This window comes from Acinonyx jubatus, chromosome C1 (assembly GCF_027475565.1).
Source record: "Acinonyx jubatus isolate Ajub_Pintada_27869175 chromosome C1, VMU_Ajub_asm_v1.0, whole genome shotgun sequence".
NCBI lineage: Eukaryota > Metazoa > Chordata > Mammalia > Carnivora > Felidae > Acinonyx > Acinonyx jubatus.
This window is the reverse complement of record NC_069381.1, coordinates 146,102,667-146,124,693: the sequence shown is the minus strand read 5'-3', so window position 1 is coordinate 146,124,693 and position 22,027 is coordinate 146,102,667. Positions and strand designations below refer to the sequence as shown.

Here is a 22,027-nt window from a genome sequence, read left to right as displayed (position 1 = left end):
CAAAATTTCTGATTTTAATTTTTCCCAGACATACAAGCACTTGGAAGGATATCAAGGGAAAAAACTTAAATATCAAGTTAAGTTAGCAAAGTCAGCTACAGTAGGAACTTTTATTTACATGTCCGAGTTTCCAAGACAATGTATGTATAAAATTATTACCCTGAGAGTGTCCTTAGATTTATGGCTGTACCTGAAATTAGCATAAGCATTTGTCAGAATGATATTGTTAAGATTTATCCAACAGAAGTAGAATTAATGCATATTCTTAATTAATGTGCTTAGAATAAATTTTTATAGAATAGTGTTTTACAATTACAACTCAGATACCTTGTCATTCTGAATAAAATCCAACCATCAAAATGTTTAACACTCAAGCCATTTTAACCAATAGGCGCATGGTTTATAATCTTAAGATACACTGAAAACTTATATCCATTTAACCAGACCAACTATTCAGAATACCACCACGTTTCCAACCACAACTGGAATAAATTAAATTTGCATCCACTTGTTATACTAATAAAATTAATTTGCAAACAAACTCTAAGCCATTATATATATATATATATATATATGTATATGTACATATGTGTATATATATATATATGACCTACTTATGAATTGCTAAATTAAAATGCCTGTTCGCAAATCATAGGGAGGAGAAAAGCATAGTTTAGGACCTGTTCTTGCCCAAAATATTTAACCTAAATTTAAACCATGCCTTGAAATCTAACCTCGAATTTATAAGAAATACAGAGGGCAAAGGACAAGGTACACAACACCACAAGGAAACAAATTCAGATATAGGACGTCCTACAAGTTATCTTCTAAAAGTCAGGAGGGAGAGGGAGGGGGTAGTGAAATAGCATTTTTCTACATTTAAAAAGACTAAAGGTGGGGGCACCTAGATGGCTCAGCTGGTTGGCGCCCAACTCTTGGTTTCAGCTCAGGTCATGATCTTACGTTCATGAGATCCAGCTCTACATTGGGCTGCACACTGACAGCACGGAGCCTGCTTGGGATTCTCTGCCCAAGGATTTCCTGCTCCTATGATTGTGCTTGCTCTCTCTCTCTCTCTCAAAATAAAAATAAATAAACTTAAAAAAAAAGAAAAAAAAAAGACCAACAGGCCAAATCAACAAAAACACACAGTGCTATATGTAAACTTTATCTGGCTCTTGATTTCAGCTCAGGTCACGATCTCACGATTCGTGGGTTCCAGCCCCACACTGAGCTCTGCACTGACGGTGTGGAGTCTGCTCTGGATTCTCTCTCCCTCTCTCTGTGCTCCTCCCCCGCTCACTCTTGCTTTCTCTCAAAATAAATAAACTTAAAAAAAAACTGACACTAAGAAATCACTGTTAATTTTATGAAAAGTGATAACAAGGTGGTGGGTTGTTTTTTTTTTTAAGTCCTTAGTTAGAAATGCATACCAAAGTTTGTCAGGTGAAATTAAATGATGTCTGGGATTTGGTTTAAAGCTATTTGACCATATCAAACAACCCAAAATTGTTCTCTGGCAAAGATGCTTTGCAAAAAAAGTTTCTACAACTCAATGCATTTGGGAAATGCTTAAAACTCTGGTTCCCTCCAAGGAGATTTACAATAAATATTAAAAATAATGGTGCTCAAAAGTCCTGCAGCTAAAAAGAAAATTACCAAGGCCCTTGGTAGCTCAGTCAATTAACCATCAGGCTCTTGATTTTGGCTCAGGTCATGATCTCAGAGTTGGTGAGATCGAGCCCCACTGTGGCCTCTGCACTGATAGCATGGAGCCTGCCTGGGATTCTCTTTCTCCCTCTCTCTCCGCCCCTCCTCCGCTCCAGTTTTCTCTCTCTCTCTCTCTCTCTCTCTCTCTCTCTCTCTCTCTCAAATGAGTAAATAAATGTTAGAGGAAAAAAACAAAAATACCTATTTTACTTTGGTTAACCCCAATCTTCCCACTTATTTGAACATAGAACCTTTTTTCAGTGCATAACATCTACTAATTTCCTGAGAATTGCATTTTCCTTGGAAACTCCTTTGGGAATTGCTGCTTTATCTAGCTAAATCACTCTGTGGTAAGGCTCTCTTAACTCACATGCATGTTCTAAGAACCCTGAATAATTAAAAAACTCACATACTCCAATAATAAAATAATAATAGTAAATAAATAATAAATAATTCACAATTTTATTTGCAACTTAAAAGCCTCTCGCTTTCTCTGTCTTTTGCATCCATAAATAAGTACATGTGGACTCTTTAAGTTAGCATGTTTTCATTTCTAAATCAAACTCTGATTTTTTTAGTGTTTATTTATTTTTGAGAGGGAGGGAGAGCGAGAGAAAATGTGAGTGGGGGAGGAGCAGAGAGAGGAGGAGACAGAGGATCCAAAGCAGGCTTTACATTGACAGCAGAAAGCCCAATGTAGGGCTCAAATTCACAAACCGTGAGATTATGACCTGAGCCAAAGTCTGACACTTAACCTACTGAGCCACCAAGTTGCCCCTAAATCAAACTCTCTCTACAATACAAAATTGCCACTACAAAATTTCCCTCAAGTGGAGTTAAATTTTACTTATTCAAATCTATTTCCTTTTGAAATCTACAACAGAAGAGATTTCAAATTCATAAGTTGTCAAACCACACCTAGTTTTTTTCACTTTCAAAATGTCCCTGATATATTTCTTTTTTTTCTTTTAAGTTTTTATTATTTATTTTGAGAGTGAGTGAGAGTGCATGGTGGGGGAGGGGCAGAGAGAGAGAGAGAGAGAGAGAGAGAGAGAGAGAATCCCAACCAGGCTTCTTGCTGTCAGCACAGAGCCCAACATGGGGCTCGATCTCATAAACATGAGATCATGACATGAGCCAAAATCAAGAGTCAGCCACTTAAGCAACTGAGCCACCAAGGTGTCCCTGCCCTGAGATATTTCAAAGGCTCCTCAAACCCTCTCCAATGACTCCTCAAAATAAGTTAGTGGTTTCACAGTAACAAAACACAAACCAAACCAAAACCAAACAAAACAAAACCTGAAATCAAAACTCTCTGACAGTCTTTCAGGTAGTTCCTAAGGGCTTCTAACAATTTACCTCAAAGTCCCCCAGATTCCCATCTTTCTGCACCAGACGTGGTCCCATTCTTATAAATGATCTTTTGAGTACTTGAACAACTAGATCCCTAGACAGATTCACCTTACCACAAATTCTATCTACTCCACGGCCAAAAGTTTAAAAGCAAGCTTTCAACTAATATCTGCAGTTCATTTAAGAAAAAAACGTGTCCCATTCCATTTAAGAGCCTCCACACTTAAAAAGTCTTTGGAAGTACACTTAAAAGAAGACAAAAATTGCTAACACAGAAATCTGAGCTAGAAGTCACTGCTATAAGGAAACAATAAAATTTGATGTATCCCTTGCATCTAGGAGGCAATTTACAATGTTCAAAAGCCTTTCATACGCATTCTGTCATTTGACCCTCAAAACCCTGGAGAGATGTCTGTTTTCCATCATGATAGCATATATCTAACATGGCTCAACTTGAAAGCCGACAACTTGTCAACCTTCAATTATCCTTACCACAGAGAGAATAACGGCATATGCAATCTGACTCAGCTGAACCACGGAGAGGCCATCACCTCCAGCTTCTCAAAGGGGACACTCAGGCCAAATCCTACTGTGGGAGTTCCCCCATGATTTTGTTTGGTGCTACTTGCAGACAGCTAACTGTCCACAGGCATTTAGGTTGTCACACAACCCATGATCCAGGCCTTGTCTTTACTCCACAGGAGAGCGGACTCTCCTTTGAACTGACTGCACCTGCCTAGGATTGTCCAGGGAGGTTTCTACAGCATCAGCCCACCGACCTCCCCATTTTTACCCATGTCAGTGTTTCCACATGAAAGAAGAACAATGTTTAACTGTGCACAACACATGAGAGGGCAGACAAAAAACCTCTGGAATAAAAATGTCCTGGGTTTGGACCCTGGATCCTCCTGTCTTGGCCGTGTGCATTCCTTACCCTCAGATCCCTTACATGTATATGGAGCACTCAACCTCCTAAGCCTGTTGAGAAGTGGAGGAGAGAGAAGCTCCCCACAGTAACTGGGTTCTCTACCTGCCTCCCTTTTCTCCCCGGAAAGGGAAACAAGCAATTTAAAAAGCTGACTCAGGCAAGACACGACTCCAACCATCAAGAAGCTATAACCCATAGGCAAAGTAAGCAGGCCAACAACTTAATAATAAAAGGCAAAAAGAAAAAAAACAAAACATTGTAATTGTTCAAGTAATGTGCTGGGGACTAAATAGAAGCAACCATGTAAATGCAGAAGGGGGAGATCAGAAAAATATTAATAAGGAAGCAGTATTTACTTGAGCTAGTTCTTGAAGGACAATGAAAATGTAGTTCTCTGGGGAGAACAGCCTCCCCAGAGGCAAAATTTATAGAAAGTATATGACAGTTATGGAATGGGCCCCTAGCTGAAGTGTCATTTGCAGAGACACAGAGAAGACAACTGGGTCTGGAAAAGAAAGTTATGAGCCAGATCATGGAGAATCTTGAAAGCTATGAATAAAAAGGGAACAGCCATGTCTCTCACCTGACCTTGAATGGGTTGTGCCTTCAGCTACAAGTAACAAAAATTACATAACTACAAGTGGCACGAAAACATGGTCTCAAAACTTTTTGGATCATGCAGCCCTAAAAGTAAAAAAAATTTAAACATGTACCCCCCACATGTTATAAGTTGCATGTAATTTATGCATAATTAAAACACTAGACTTATGAATTACAGGTGTATGTAGTATGTACATTATAAAACATCTACTAAAAACTTTTTAAATGATGAGAATGATTCAAATAGCATTTGCAAGTTTATTTTTATTAATACAAATTCATATACAATTTTTGTACCAATTTACTAATCTGATTTAAAAGTCATTTCCAGGGTGCTTGAGTGGCTCAGTCAGTTAAGCATTGGACTCTTGATTTTGGCTCAGGTCATGATCTCACCATGAGTTCAAGCCCAGCATCAGAGCCTGCTTGGGATTCTTTCTTCCTCCCTCCCTCTCTCTACCTCTGCCCCTTCACCACTCCATCTGTCTCTCAAAAATAAATAAGTAAACTTTAAAAGTCATTTTTTAATCTCACAATAAGACATTTTCTTGTTCCTATAGCCTCAGATCATTATCATTAAACTTTCTTTGCAAGAATCTTTTTAAGCCACTTGCCCATTCTGTGGGAGTCGATTTACTTAAAAATAGATAATATAATCCATAAACCCCTTTACACAGATAAAGTACACCAAAGGCAAGAATGAGAGTACCACTGGCAATTCCACCAGGTTGTAAAATGCCAACTCGTCCCTCATGTAACCTAAGTAACAGGAGTAACAGCTATGGCAAATAGTGTCAATCCATCTATTAAATATTAGTAAAGCTTTTTCTTTTCTGGATAAAGTTCAAATATTTTCTTCCTTTCCATACTGGATGATCTAGCACACTCCACTTGGAGATAACTGCCTCAAACAATAACAATAATAAAAAATAATGCTCACATAAGAAGTTCTGAGTCACAGTGGTTTTAGGGTTAGTAAATTCAGCAGCTGAAAAAGGTCACTGTGTTCTTAGGCACCATCTATCCTTGAACTCTGTGATCCTCACAGTATCAACCTGTTCTATTTTGCTGACCACCTTTGGTTCCTAATATGGTGGTACCCAAAAGGTGTCACATAAGTATTCATTAACCAGTCACTGGCAACAGGTATATTATTAAAGTTGACTTGACTTAAATCAAGATTCACTCCCTCAGGCAAAGGACACACCCAACTTACCTTGAAGTGAATGGCCAATGGAAAACTAATCAAAAGCAAGATTATGATACCAAGTAATGTGGAAATTATTATAGCAGTGGCCCTTGCAAAGAATCATGTAACCACCAGGGCATGAGTGAGCCTAGGCCCAGGCGGAAAAACCACCCAGCTGAGCCCAGCTCCAACTTCTGAATCCCAACCAACTAAACAGTAGTTGGTTTAAACTATAGGAAGGAAAGGAGACCAGGATGGGGAGTGCTGTGGTTTAGCCATCCCTGGTATAACACTCTGCATGCAGGATAATGGGGGAAGAAAAAACTATACTGTTTCATTGCCACAGATTTTTTTAAATTCAAACATCTAGTTCAGTGTAAGCAAGCATTCAATAAACATTAATAATTGATGTTACTCACCCCCAAGTAATTTAGAATAAAGCATGGCAAAGAGAGGGGAGTATAATGGGATACATGATAATAATAACCAATTCCCGACTTTTTTGCAGTAATTCACTATCCTGTTACACGAGTGCCTGTATATGCAGCAATTCAAATCTCCACAGAATGTGGAAAAGTCTCAGACCGTGGAGTGTATATCACAGGAGCATTAAAAATGTTCTTACCCTCTGACACATTGGTATGTTGTTATGACCAGCAATACCACTTTTGGAAACATATCCTACATTAAACAGCTAGCTCTTTTTGTTTAGCCGGTTCCCTCCCTCTTCCATTAACAATAACCTCCTTCTTTGTGGGACACTTTGTCTCCCCACAGTCCCATCTTGTGGGTCTAAATGGAGACTGCCAACCGTAACTCTCCTTTGGCTGGCATCAGGCCAATCTGAGTTTTCTCCAGGGTTTTCCCAAATTGGAACTAAGAGCAAAGAGTCAGTTTCTTGATGATGGGAGGTTCTGAAGCTACCAGCAGCCAGGTGCCCCTATGTGGGGCAGTGTGCTGGACCCTATAATTTAATGAGTAAATCAGATCTGAGCCAAAGGGCTCTTAATGCCTAAGAGGTATTTCTTTTCAACACACCTAAACGTCCAAATGGACTGGCTAAATAAATTATGGTAATGTAGGTAATGGATTTACCAAATAGCCATTAAAACAGTGCCAAAGAATTTACTGATATGACAGGGGGAAAAAGCACATTATACAAGTATATACTGTACTCTAAACTGTGCAGATATATGCACCCTTGTATGTCAAATCTTTTTCACATCTCTTCAAAAGCACATGTAATAAAGGACCCTGTTTACATGAGTAGGTATGCATGAAAACAATATAACCAAGTGTTTCTTAGAGACTGCCCTACCCCCACCTGGACTTACAGAGGTAATAAGCCACTGTTCATGATAGGCAAGTAACCCTCGGTGTGCTGGGGTGGGGCAGGAAAGGTGGTGAGTCACTGTGGCTCTGGGCTATACAACTGAACATACTGGGTTCAGATCTACATACAACTGTGGCCAGAAGATTTTTACTAATGAATTCCTTCACAGTAGTGGCAAATATCTGTGCTAAAATCCAGGGACCATGCCATCCTTCTACAACACTCTTTTAGTCCTTGACATTCTTGCCTATGGGACTCTTCTTTCCAGAATATTCTTCTTGATTACACACACCTGCCAGAGCCCTTAAAGACAACGTCTACTGTAGAAGAGCAAACCCCATCAATACCGCAGCCTAGCCAAACCAGAACCCCTTTCACTCTCCACAAGATATTTCCTGATAGCCTTCTTTATCAAAAGTCCTCCCCTATCATTCAAAACCCAGTCTCCTGATAATAAAAAACCAGAAGCTATTCTTCTGCTTTGCTGCTCTTGTCCCCTTCTAGTACACTGATAACAAAGTCTCCCAACTTCACTAGCAAATACGGGTTCATAATGCTCTCTCTGCTCACACACACAGAAATGGCAGCCTTTACAGTCAGGCAATCGATACTTATTGGTACACACTCTTTTTTGAGGTTTAAACCCCACTGCTTAACTTTCTGAAGAGGCAGTCTTCAGAGAATAAGTTTAAAAAGCTAAAGATGGACAGGCTGCTCAGACATAAAAGAGCCTATAGCTTAGCACATAATTTTATTTTAGAACCTTTTAAAGAAAATCCATACCAGCTTCCAGATGAGTGTCAAGTTGCACTCAGTGCTCTTAAACAGGCAAGCAAGACACAGTACAAACATTTAGAGTCACGGTGAAAATGGGTCACCTGCATCCTACTACTTACTTCTTTACCATTAAACCAACAGCATAAGGGAAGAATTTACGTAGCACAAAAAGAGCTGCAAAATTAGACTTATCCAGACATCAGTAGAAAGAGCCCAAAAACGATGACACCAAAAAAGAGACATTTATATCCAGGCTATATTATTCCGCTGAGAGATACCAAGATGAAAAGCAAATGATACGTTCATTTCTTATTTTAAAAAAAGACATGCAGATTTGAGGATTGACTTCCTTAAGAATGCTGTCTGGGTTACTAGTCTGGATTATAAATCACACTAGACCCTGAAGCCTACTTAATAAAAGAAAAGTTGAAAATAAACAAATGATTAATTTGAGGTATGTGAATTTCTGAAACTCTCTTGGGGAGAAAGTTTTATTACCATTATTACTGGTCTGTTTTTAATCTCTGACATCAAAGCATAGATGTTAACCCTGGAGTTCTGAAACCAGAATAACCTATAAATGAAATACTGTGAGAAACTGCCACATATTAACATTAGTCTGTTTGTCAAGTTTTGGCCAATTCTCAGGTGTCTCCCTAAACAAAAGGGGTGGAGAGGAGGGGGAGAATCCGAGAACCTAGGTTCAAGTTCAACTCCACCGTTAGTAGATGACATCTAGCAAACTGATCTAACTTGCTCAGCCTCAATTTCCTAACTTGAGAATTAAGGGTTAAAATTATTTAAGTAAAGCCCCTTGTAAATCCCAAAATGCTGTGCTAATATTACAGCACAGGTTCCAGAATGCCTATATTTCTCAAACTCTTGGAAAACTTTAGGGCTGAAAGATAATCCCATTTTAGAAATGATAATGATGAGAAAATCAAGGCCCAGGAAGGTGTTAGAGCCTTGTACAAAAACACTTTTGTAAACTGGTTGGGAGGAGGTTCTAATTTTCCTCCACTGAAAAACACATTTAAAAGACAATCAAACAGGGGTGCCTGGGTGGCTCAGTCAGTTAAATGTCCAACTCTTGATAGCAGCTCAGTCATGGTCTCCCAGTTCATGAGTTCAAGCCCTGCATCAGGTTCCGACTGACAGTGCGGAGCCTGCTTAGGATTCTCCCTCTCCTCTCTCTCTGCTCCTCCCCTGTCTCTTTCTCAAAATAAATAAACTTAAAGATTTTTTTAACAAAATCTCTCCCAGCAACACACACACACACACACCCTCTGCTTCATTTTGCAGTAAACTTTACTCCTATAACAAGTTAAACTAAACTTTCCATCAGAAAGATAAAAATAAAGCCATTTCTCTTACTGTGAGGCTCACAGACAACTTTCACCCCAACCTAGACAAAACATTTACATTTGGGTTAGAAATGGCTAGAAGAAACATTGACATAACATTATAACCTCCAGCTAAGCTGACAGGCATCATTATAATATGGATTATAGTTATACCAGGCCAGAGATACTGGTTTTAATGTTCCCTGGGAGATAAAGAATTAATCAGCAACTCTGAAGGGGCTGTTGCCTAAAAAAGAACAATTTAATGGAGACAATTTCATTGTCTTTAAAATTGTGCCCTCAATCACCCAGTATCAAAAACCCACTATGGCACCAAATAAATTGAGTGTGGTGAAAGAGACAAAATGTTCTTTTTTCTACAGGCTCTTATGGGAAGCAGAAAAGGGCTGACTATGAATCAGTTATGCTTTAGTTCCATGATGGACATAAATTATGATGATTTGGGCGTTCTGGTGGTTAAACCAGGAAAGCAGGAAAAACAGTGCTTCCAAGTCCCAGCAAAAGTTAACTTTGTGGCATCACAGCTGAAAGCCAGGGTCATGAAAAAGTAACCTTACATTTATTTCTGGACTTTCCTGCCCCACTAAAATGGATGACACTATTTCCCATCCCTTATTGTCAAATCACAACAGTCCGGAAGCCTGGACCAAGTTCACTTGGCAGGTAACAGGAGCAAGGCTAGGAGGAAGTCCTGAAGGATGTCAGATACCACATTTCCTTTACTGCTGCATACTTTTCATCTCAGTACCACCAGGATATATTTACCATGAGTTCTGACTAACACCCACCAAACATTCTGGCTGACAAACTCTGCAGAAGCTGGCATTGTCTCAAGAAGGTCCCTCCTGAGATCCTTAAGTAGATTAGATGAGTAAAACATTCAGACTACTACTATAATGACCATCTCTCAGTCACTCATAAATTCTCTCATTCCCAGCAATCAAGAAGCAGCTGTTAAAATCCAGGAATCTTCCTAGTAGCAGATCTAAAATACCTCCAAGCTGGCCAGTGGAGCTTCACAACTGCTGCTTCTCCTTCCCCTCCCCCATCCCGGAGTGCCAGCCTGGCAGAAGTAAAGATGACCCAGAAAGGAAAAAACAAACAAACAAACAAAAAACCAGAGTAACGGATCTGGTGAAAGCAGAGATGCAGACTCCCCTCATTTTCACCACAGAGAAATACCAACTTTCTGTACCAACTAACCAGGTTTCCCCTTTCCTCTCCCGTCCCCACCCCCTACAAACACATCAACTTCTGCAGTCTGGTGGTCTGGTATTTCCAGAGTTAGTGAACTCAGCAGTCCTAAACCCTTTCTCAAAGATTCTGGACAAGGCACTTCCTTTCCGTGCCAGAGTTCGAGGCCCATCCACGGTTAGATTCAGCTTGCCTTTACCTTGCAACCTGCCCAGACGGCGCTGCTCCTAGGGTCAAGTTCAAGATGAAGGTGCCCTTCCACCTCCCCTAGTTGACTCTAGCGGGGACAGCGCGACCGTTACGAGTCACCGGAGGCACAATGATCTAGGGCTGTCAAGAGTGGGCTGGAGGGGAAGACTGTGGCCGAGCCCAGCGTCCTCTCAACTCCTGGCCACGGCGCGGTATTTCTATCCGGGCACCGCCGCATTTCTTCCCCGAGCCTTACACAATAAGTAAGTTTTGAGACTGCCGATCCTGAGACCTTTCTGTCTGCAAATACGCCACACAATGCCTAGGGCTTCCTTCCTCGCCAGCCGTTCCGGAAAGCTGCCGCGCCAAAGCGGGGAGCCCCCCAAACTCCCAGCGCTGAGCGCCCGCACCCCCCAAAGTCTTCCAGTAAGACGCGAGCCTTGCCGTAAGTCCCCCCAAAAGTGACCACTCTCCACTATTCAAGAACCGGGGGATTCACAATCCTGATACAATCATCGTCTTTTTCAGCTCCCCTTCAATGTCTAATCTTACCCTCCCCCCACACACACACACACAAGAAAGAACGTGGATATGCTAATCGCGGTGTTTTGGAAAGGAAGCAATGGACTTTTAGCCCAGACTGGGGCAATACCACAGCACCCCCTCACACACACTCCGCTCTCCGGCTTAAGTTCACCCGGCAACTTCGCGACTCGCGCTCCCCTACACTCCGGGGGGCGCCCTGGACCCCGCGGTGCCAGGCGCGCTTCTCCTCCGCCTCCCCTGCTCCAGGTACCAGGCGCAGCCCAAGCCCTTGCCAAGCCCGCGGGCTACAGAGGAGGCGGGAAAGGGGGCGAGGAGGCGCGCCGGGCGGGGGTGGTCCCGAAACTCTAGCGTGCTGCCGCGCGTTCCCGCTTGCCCCCGCACCTCAGTCCTGCCGGGGACTACTCGGTCCGGCACGGAGGGGACCGCGAAGGGAAGGCGCCGACTTTCCCGAGCCGGCAGGACCAAGGCCCGGGGCGCCCAACATGTCCAAGCCTATCCCCGGAAAGCTCCCGGGTGTGCCCAGCCAGAGAGGGGGTGGGGAAGAGAGGCTCCAGAAACTTTCCCACATGCTTTTCAACTCTCCCCATCTCCCTCTCCTCCTCCGCGGGACCCTCTCCTCCCCTCAGCACCGCAGCAGCTGGCGGTGCCCGGGACGCAGGGAGTCCGGCGGCGGCGCCAGGGCGGCGGGAGTTACCTGCCGGGAAAGTTTCCAGCTCCTCGGCGCGGTTCCCTACCCCAGGGCCGGGCCTCGGGGCGCGGCCAGCTCGGCGGTCCGCGGCTGCCTCTCCTCCGGCTCCCGACGCGACCAATGCTCCCGCAGCTGCCACAGCGAAGGCTGCGTTATGGCCCGTCCCCCCGCCTCGCGCGGCCCACACCCGGGCCTCATTGGCAGCGCGAATCCCCGCCCTTGCGCGTGTTCCCGAAGGCACCTTCCTCTCGCGCGCCCGCCCGGGCCGCGCCTCCCGCGCCCCTCCCCGCCCCGGGCTGCGGCGGCTCCCGGGACCCGCTGGGGCGCAGCGCGCGAACTTTCCGCCGGGCGCGGGCGCAGCGCCTCCCGCCCCACCTCTCCGGGTCTGGTCTCCAGCGCCCCGCCAGGGGGCTAGTCTCCTGAGGCTGCGCCTGGGGCCCTCTGGGCCTGGATCAAGATGAGTAGTCGTTTTCAACTTCTTTAAAATCAGTGACAAGGCGTCCCCCTCCTTGCTGCGTTTTGAAAACAGTCGAAGACGACATATGGGAGCAATTAACTAAGTGAAGTTTTGGTGGATGCTTCACGGTGACTTTTGTGGCTTTCTTGAATTCTCTCTGCCTCACTTAACACACACACTCAAACACTCGCTTTTTGGGGCAAGAATGAGCTAGGGAAGATGGAAGATGTAAAGAGCATATCCCCTGCTGTCTTTTTCTTTCCCAAAAGCGAACTAGGGACGTTCAGGGACTGGTGATTGTCCGGGGGTCCGCAGGGCCCAGTGTCGTCAGCCTCCTCCTACCGGGGCTGCAGCCTCCTCCTACCGCTGCTATATCCACGGAGGGCCAACATCATGTTTCTGTCGGTGGGAGGAGGGAGGTCGGGAAGGAGGAGAAACAAAGATGTTATTATTGTTTCGGTTGGTAGCAGTAAATTAAATTCCCGAGTTCCCAAAATGTTTTGTTATTTCCCAGCAGAGTGAAAGCCAGGATAGGGCCTACGGATTCTGGAGTCCTGGGTTCAGCGAGCACCCCGCAGGAATCTGAGGCAGTCAATTCAAGCCAGGCGCGGGGGGGGGGCCACATCTCAGCCCACTCCACACCCCAAGCCCTTTGGACCAGCCTTGGTCACAGAAAGATCAACTAGGACTGCTGCTGCCTTGTGTGTCCTGCGGAAACTGCACGAGTCACCCCAACTGTGTGTCTGGAGCTGGGAATACAGAAGTTGCTATAAATGGATTTATTGGCAACCCCTAACCTTGCTGTGGCAAACCGGCCTTTAAAGACAACTGTGTTTTAAGCAAGTTCCCCATAAAAATTTCAACCTCATGCAGAGCTTCCCAATATAAAGATACCTCTAGAGATGGGTGTCCATATTTAGAGTTCTTATGAACAGGGACAGGAAGCAAAATGCCAGACAATCTTCCTACATAAATAAAAGACAACTGAAATTGGCTGGATTTTTCACCCCAACTTTCAAAGGCCTGATTATTACTGTCCTGATATTTGAGCAGTAAACATATCAGCAGCCTTGAGGTCTTCCTCAAAGAAATCAGGATCTGAATATTTACGATAAAATGTTAACTTATTAAATCAGAAATTTATTGACATTTCTTCACTCTGAAATGCCTCATCGCTGAAAAATATGGTAATATGCTTTATTTAATTTCTCTTGAAATGAAATGCATAAAAGTTACCAATCTTTCAACAGATGAAAAGGCAGACAGCCACCTTAGAAATAAAAGACTGACACAAAAGAAAAAAACTCCACAGTAGTTTAATCTGAAATACTGAGATATAAAAGAAGCAATCCTAGGGAAACACACTGGTACAGTTCCCTGCCTCAGACAATGGGTGAAATGTATAATGGATGAAATTTACAATTTGTATCAGGTTCTTCTGTCTTTGGCTCTTTTAAGCTGTATTCTCCAAGTTTTTGATGAAATTGCTTAATTAAATTGGGCTTTAAAGACAATGAAATTTATTTTCCCCCCTCTATCCCCAAAGCTCCCTAAGTAGCAACTAGAAAATCACATAAAGTAAATATGTTAATTGTCAGCATCATCTTTAAATTATTTTTAGTTGAAAATTTTTCATCTCTATAGTTCAGAAGTCGCAGTCACTTAGAAGTAACTTCATCACTGCCTAGTTAGGAGTGTTTAACATTCTAAACAGGCATACAGCTAGCAATCTGAGATTTGTACACAGAAGGGCCCTGTCTCCCCTTCTTCCTGTAGTGTTTATATAATCCAAACTACATATGTTATTATGCACAATCTGATCTCCAGCTTTGAACAGCTAACATTACATACAGTATGTCATACTAAGAACATCAAAGCTGTCTTAAGCTGTGAGTGAAAATGGTACATTTTCTAGAAGACGAGCCCCAAAACTCATAGTAATCACAATTCATGGGAGGGGATGAAGTGGGGGGGGGGGGGCATTAAGATTAAGTCTATAAGAGAAAGACTTAAACATTTTCTAAGAATCTAAAAATGTGAAGTATTAGTTGAAACACATGTTCAAAAAATGAATTTCGATGCTTTTTAAATATCTGCCTTTCCCTTAAAAAAATAAAAGATATTTTTAGTTAGTTGTTAGGTGATTGCTTTTATTTTTAGGGGTGGGGGGTGAGCAAGAATCACCTCTTGCTTTCCTTATGGTATTTCTGCTCATCCCATTGAATTTTAAAAGCTCAGTCATTACATTTCTATGGATTCCAGCTGAAAAAAATAATTAAAAGACAAATATAGATCACATTAGTGTTGTATGTTTGAACATATTCACCAAACATACATACAATATATTGGATTCCGTTTTAAAATTTTCTGTCAGTTTGCCAGCAATGTAGCTTTTCTCAGCAGAGTGAAAGAAAACAGCAAATAATAAACTGGCTATTTTAATGTACAATTTACTGCCCAGGGCAATAGGCTGAGGAAGGCGTGAGAAAAGAATGTGTCTCATGAGTGTTAGTATGCTTTTTTCCCCTTGCTCAGATTCTTAAGTACTTCTATTTTAAATCAAGCCTAAGTTAGGATCAGAGCCAGTGTTTATTATGGTATGCCTAGTATAGAATACATAGTGAGAAGTGAAATGTTTAAAACAGTGTAGTAATTAAATACAAAAACTGAGAAGGGACAAAAAAAAAAAAATTAAGGCCAGGTAGGAAATCCAGACTCCAAATAATTCAGCCCACAAACGCTTTGTCGCCTATCTTGGAGTGTCTTTTCAAGTTTACATAATTCATTCTCCTTTGGTCCATTCATTCTTCCTTTCCCTTTTAACATTTTTGGGGGAAAAGCATTTTTAAGGGCATGGGGAATACTGAAATAAATTGGGTTATAGTTAGAAATCCGCTGGGAAAAGCAATTAAATTACATACCCTACACAGTTCCTGGGTATGTAACAATTCATGGTCACACACTTGTATCAACACCATGGTCAGAGGTAGGCTAACAGCAGACATTCATCCTAGGATGTCAAAAACTGCAGTTGTATACAGTTAGCCAGGCAGTCAAAGTAAAAGTCATCTAATGGAACATATAACCCCCTCTGTAGGTCTAGCACATGCCCTGCCAATATTGTAAAAGCTCATCCAATAGGGGTGAAGCAGTGAATTATTTAAACTGATAAGGAATCCACAGAGGGAAGAAAATAGGGAAATAGATTCAGGGGGTCACATTTCCCTATAATAATAACGGAGTAACTAAAATCCTGGGAGAATTTTTTTTAAGATGGTACGCCATCTGATTAACGTTTTAAACATAGGTTTAGTTCAGTCTTCTGATGGTGAAATGGTCTATAGGGGGAAATAGAAATTTTCCATGTTTAGGAAGGCTGAGGTAATGCAATCAGGTAGTAATCCCTCCAATAAATGTTGTTGAGTCTGGTTAAGATGGCTTAAAAAGAAATGTGCTGTTAACTTTAAGTATAACAAATGCATTTTAATATTCTCTACCTTGGAGGGGCGCCTGGGTGGCTCACTCACTTAAGCGTCCGACTTCAACTCAGGTCATGATCTCAAAGTTCATGGGTTCAAGCCCCGCGTGGGGCTCCTGTGCTGACAGTCAGAGCTTAGAGCCGGCTTTGGATTCTGTATCCCTCTCTCTCTCTCTCAAAAATAAATAAACATTAAAGAATTTTTTTTTTAAATATTCTCCACCTTGGGAGTGGTACTTTCCCTCTTCTCAGCAAGTTGTATAAAAGGCACTGACACTAGAGTTATAAAATCTAGATCCCAGTGCTGACTTTGGCAGTTACTGTTTGTGATTCCTGGCAATTCGTTTAGTCCTTTTAAGTCTCTGGCCTCTCATCTATGAAATAAGGAGGACAGAATCTGTGCCTCACAGGTTTGTGGTGAAGATTAAACGAAATATGGTAAAAAGCACTTAATGAATTAGAAAATGCTCTACAGAAAGTAACTTTTATTTAGTAGACAATAAGCTATGCTTTTGACTGCCCCCCCCCCCCATTACCTGGGACCGTTTTGGTTGGAATAACAACCTAAAGTCTGATCAGAGAAGTCCAGAATGCCCACATTTGCCAAATGTGAAGGAAGAGTGCCTTAACTATGATTTAGTAGCAGATAATAACTCCAATTAAGCTCTCAGAGGCTCATCTGGGGGTAAATTGACAATTCTTTTCTCAAACAGAAGCAGTCAGGAGCCATCTACAGAGTTACATTTTTCTCCTGTGTTAGTTTTAAAGAGGGAAAATTGCAGTATATATACAATATAAGAGTACCTCACTTTATGCAAAAATATATGGAAATTATTTTTTGAATTGTTTTAATGTTTATTTAGTTTTGAGAGAGAGAGACAGAGTGCAAGCGGGGGAGGGGCAGAGAGAGAGGGAGACACAGAATCCGAATCAGGCTACAGGCTCTGAGCTGTCAGCACAGAGCCCAACGCAGGGCACAAACCCACAAACTGTAAGATCATGACCCGAGCTGAAGTCTGACACTTAACTGACTGAGCCGCCCAGGTGCCCCTGGAAATTCTTAATTACACAATGTATTGATTTAAAGGAAATGTTTCCTTCAAAAAAATTCTTGCTCAGATTCTTCGCAATTACCATTACAATCTTACTTACATCATTAATTACTGAAGATCCTTTCAATTCTATGAAAGAGTACTGATCAACACTAATGAAATTATGAGCTCGAACCCATATAAATATTTTCTGTAAGACCAAGCACTAGTCAAAACTCCCTTGCAGGTGCATATTTATTTGAAGAAATATAAATCAGGAAACAGCACCTACCAAAAGATGTGGTTTAAGCTGGGGAAGGGGAGGGGGCATAAATATGGAGAGACTAGCCAAAATGGAAAGTTTGGTTTTATTTAAAAATCAGTTTGCTGTTTTCCTTTGATGATCAGACAACCTACTCCAGAAACAGATGAGGAATATTGATGATGATGATGATGATGATGATGATTAGGATGATGATGATGTTGACAATCAACTTTCTAGAACTGAGAGAGGTTTCTCCCCTAAGAGACAATACAGAATAGGCGGACTCGCCTTCCAAGACAAAATGTGCTTAAAGCAGGATTCCTGCATTTAGGAAACTAGTCTTGGGATTTTAATACAATAATTAGAAACTCTATCTAAAACAGTCTATTAAAGATTCGAACATTTTAGATTTGGGGCAGAAATGTTTAAATATAAACTTTTGCTCTATCTTCCGTGTGTGTCATGTCTAAATGTTTCAGTGGCTGTGACGCGTGTCATGTCTGCCTAAGAGAAAATAGGGCACAATGTAATTATCACAAGAAATTAAACCACTGGGCTTCATTAGAGAAGTCACCTCTTACCTAGAGCATTTGCTCTAAAAACCAGCTACTTAGTAAAGATTGATTTGACTACCTAGTGAGCTGTAGCTAAAGCCTTGCTACCTTTCAGTGGATTCAAAGCTCTTACTAAGCCTCTTTTTGCTTTTACAGCTCATCTGTTGCCTCTCTTCAAGGTTTTCAGTGCCTTTGAAAAGACCTCCTGAAGGGAGAGAGATTACTGATACAATTACAATAGAAACAGGTTAAAACAAGACATCAGCAACCCAAAATAAGACCACAATCACTGAGGGTTAAAATTAGATGGTGTCCTCATCAGCTCTCCATCTTCTTTCTAATTCTTCATGCCCTCATCCTACCCCTAAGGACCAATCAAAATGCTAGACGCCTAAATCTTGTTGACAAAGAATTGGTACCTGCAATGGGGGAAAAATATTTCTAATATTTATCTGGAAAGCTATATTTAACTTACCATTCAAGATCAGGTGGCATGTGGAGAAACTGAATCACACATACATGACTGATGGAAATATAAAATGAAATAGCCACTCTAGAAAACTGTTGGGCAATTTCTTTCAAAAAAAAATAAACATGCAAATACCATATGACCCAATAATTGCACTCCTGGATGTTTATCTCAGATGAATGAAAACTTGTGTGTACACAAAAACCTACACATCAATGTTCATAGCAGCTTTCTTTGTAATAGTCAAAAATGGAAATAATTCAGATGTCCTTCAACAGAGGGATGGTCAAACTGTGAAACGTCCATAGAATACTAGTCAGCAATAAAAAAGAATGAACTATTATTGATGCACACAACCTGGATGAACTTGCAGAAAACTATACTGAATAAAAGAAGCCGATTCTAAAAGGTTACAGAATTAAAGATCCATTTATATGACATTCTTGAAATAACAAAATTATAAAAATGGAGGGCAGGTTAGTGGTTGCCAGGAGACAGGATGGTGTGAAGGGCAGGGAACTATAAAAAAAAAATCAGAAGAGATCCTTGTAGATGGAAATGTTCTATTTCTTGACTGTCTCAACATCAATATATATCTTTGTGGCAGTACACGATATAGCTTTGCAAGATACTACTATTTGGGATAAACTGGGTAAAGGTACAGGCGAGTTCTGCATCATTTCTTACAACTGCATGTGTTATTAACAATGATCTCAAAAGAAAAAGTTTAATTTTTAAGAAATCAGATGGGAAAAAATACTCAGGAGGTTGAAAACCAATACTTGTAAACAATAGCCATTAAAAAAAGGTCCTGTGTATCATCAGTTAGAATGACAAATGTATCAAAAACAAAGAATGGCTCCAGATGTTGATTGAAACATAACCTCCAGAGGCCCTTGAAAAGAGCAATAATGCCTGTAACCAAATGGCAGAGTGGCTTAAAAGCTGATAGCTTTTTCTGCTGGAATGTGAGCTCCAAAAGGACAAGGAACATGTTGCATGATTGAGTGAATATAAATTCTGCATTTTTCCAAGTTGTCTATTGCTGTGTGAAGAACCACCCCAAACTCAGTGTCTTTGTACAATAATGATCTATGGTCTGACTGAGTTCAACCAGGCAGTTCTCAGGATGCCTCATGCAGTTGCAGTCAGAATATAGCTCAGTGAGTTCTGGCACTTGGACTGGGAAGACCCAGAAGAGCTAGGGCTCCTTAGACATCTATCTGTCTCTGTGGTTTCTTCACATGGTGGCCCCAGCATAGCCAAACCTCTTAACATGGCAGGGAGCTCACAGAGCAAGTTCCCAAGAGCAACAGCAGAAGCTGCATGGCCTTTTCTAAGACTCAGAAGTCACACAACCTTTAATGCTCTTGTTGAGAGTTGCCATGGTGTAAGAAAAAGGCCTTAGGGGACTCCTGGGTGTCTCAGTCCGTTAAGCATCCAACTCTTGATTTTGGCTCAGGTCATGATTCCACGGTTCGTGGGATGGAGCCCTGGGTCAGGCACTGTGCTGACAGTGTGGACCCTGCTTGGGATTCTCTCTCTGCCCCCTCTCTGCTTGTGTGTGCACACGCTCACATGTTCTCTCTCAAAATAAGTAAATAAACTTTAAAAAAATAAAATAAAAGGCTTTAGGCTTTAGAGACAGGCAGACCTGTACTCGCATCCCTGTTCTGCTCTTTTTAGCTGTGAGCCCTTGACAAAGTAATTTAACCTCATTGCAACCCAAGGTGAAACTGTTATCTTAATAACTGGCATCAGAATTCCCCTTTAGAAGATCTTTACTGGGAAAACATTTATTGGGTCAGTAAGTGAGACCTTTGGTCCCATGTATGAGTTAAGCAGCAAGGTATTACAGACAAGGGCCAGACTGCTCTGTGACAGGGAGAGCAATTTGTGTTTGCTTCTAAGAAGAGGAGGTAAGAGGAAACAGTAAAATAGCAAAAAGTGTGAAGCAATGTATATAGGAAGGACCACACCCACTCCCGCCAGAAGTGCCCTGCAATGAGGGTATGAAGGAATTTTTTGATTTTATTTTTTTATAGAACTCCTACCCCCAGAGTGGGGCTTGAACTCACAACCCTAAGATCAAGAGTTGCATGCTCTACCAACTGAGCCAGCGAGGTGCCTCCCAAGGAACATTTTAAGAATGAGAGTGCCTATTATTAAATGTAAAGTCATGGCAATGTGTTGCTTCTGTGTGTCCTTCTGTGTCAGTCTACCCCTCTCTGCAGCTGACATAGCTGTACTCCTACTGACTGTGATTGTAACTACTTTTCTTTTTGTTGTTGTTTTTATTTAAATCCCATTTGGTTAACATACAGTGTAATATTAGTTTCAGGTGTACAATATAGTGATTCAGCAATGCCATACAACACCCGGTACTCATCATGACAAGTACACTCCTTAATCCCCACCTATTTCACCCGTCTCCCATCCCACCTCCCCTCTGGTAACCATCAATGGCTTCTCTACAGTTAAGAGTCTGTTTCTTGGTCTGTCTCTCCCTTTCTCCCCCCGCACCCTTTGCTCATTTGTTTTGTTTCTTAAATCCCACATATGAGTAAGATCATATGATATTTATCTTTCTCTGACTGACTTATTTCGCTTAGCATTATACTCTAGCTCTATCCATGTTGTTGCAAATGACAAGATTTCATTCTTCTTTATGGCTGAATAATAGTAACTACTTTTCAATATAATGGCACACAGCAGATAATAAATGGTAACAGGTGTTACAGTTATTGATCAAAACTTCAAATTTGCAAGTCTTAATAAAAATAATTAACTATTTCTTCATACACCAGTTAAGGCTAGGATCAGAAAAAAACTCAGCTTAAAAAGACTTAACCAATAACAGCGTTCCCCTTGACAATTCCCCTTGACAATGTAACAGAATTCTAACCTCAACTGGGCTGTGTGCTTCCTTGTTTACATCCAGTAAGAAGGAATACATATTCCTGTCCCAACATTCCAAGCAAGAGTCCTGAAATTAACCTTGATTAGACCATCTGGTCCAATGCCCTCTTCTAAACCAATATTGGTAAATGGGGCTGCAATGTGCTGACTGCCTAAGTCAACTATGGCCTATCTCTGGCATTAGAGGAGACGTTGGTTTGCCTTGAAGCATGTGGGCTACATGAAGAAAGGTAAGTTCCCAAATGAATATCTGATTAGGGAGTAGCAAGCCAACAAATATCCACTGCAAGTGGCAAATATAAGTTAAAGACAAAAATCCTTTAAGTTGTGAACTAAAAGGGTCGGGCGGGGGTGGTAATAATCAAGGGGATCTTTGGTGATTAAAAAACAAGCATGTGTGTTTTACTAAAGTTAAAAAAAACAGGTTGGCAATCACATGTATAAGAAGAAACAAAAGAAGGGGAGGAGAACAGGATAATAGATGGATCAAAAATTTAAAAAAAAAAGGATTAGAAGGAAAAACACACAGATGGTCCCTGACTGATAGTTTATTTACAGTTTTTCAACTTTATAATGGTAGGAAAGTGATACACATTCCATAGAAGCTGTACTTCAAATTTTGAATTTTGATCTTTTCCCAGATGAGTCCTATGTGGTACAATCCTCTCTCCTGACACTGGGCCATGACAGCAAGCTGCAGCTCCCAGTCAGCCACGCCATCACGGGGGTGAACCACCGATTCACTTACCACCCTTCTGTACCCATTCTGTGTTTCACGGTGTTTCACTTTCAGTACTGTATCCAATACTTTACATGAGATTTTCCACACTCTTTAAAAAAAAAAAAATGGGCTTTGTGTTTGATGATTTTGCCCAACTGTAGGCTAATGGAAGTGTTCTGAGCATGTTTAAGGTAGGCTAGGCTAAGTGATGCTGTTTGGTAGGTTAGGTGTATTAAATGCATTTTTAACTTAAGATATTTTC

The 22,027-nt window shown here is 41.5% G+C and overlaps 1 protein-coding gene across 12 annotated transcripts in view; it reads right to left on the bottom strand.

Moving 5' to 3' along the window:
* The window catches only part of TANC1 (tetratricopeptide repeat, ankyrin repeat and coiled-coil containing 1), a 238,009-nt gene extending 225,998 nt beyond the window's left edge, over window positions 1–12,011 (bottom strand). For 11 of the 12 annotated variants that reach the window (XM_053215116.1, XM_027055692.2, XM_027055695.2 and 8 more), the window contains exon 1: window positions 11,878–11,907. The gene's annotated coding sequence lies outside the window, so the exon portion shown is untranslated. Of the gene's footprint in view, window positions 1–11,877 lie in introns of all 12 variants that reach the window. The other variant, XM_027055689.2, reaches the window with a different exon arrangement.
* Between the last annotated feature and the right edge of the window lie 10,016 nt (window positions 12,012–22,027).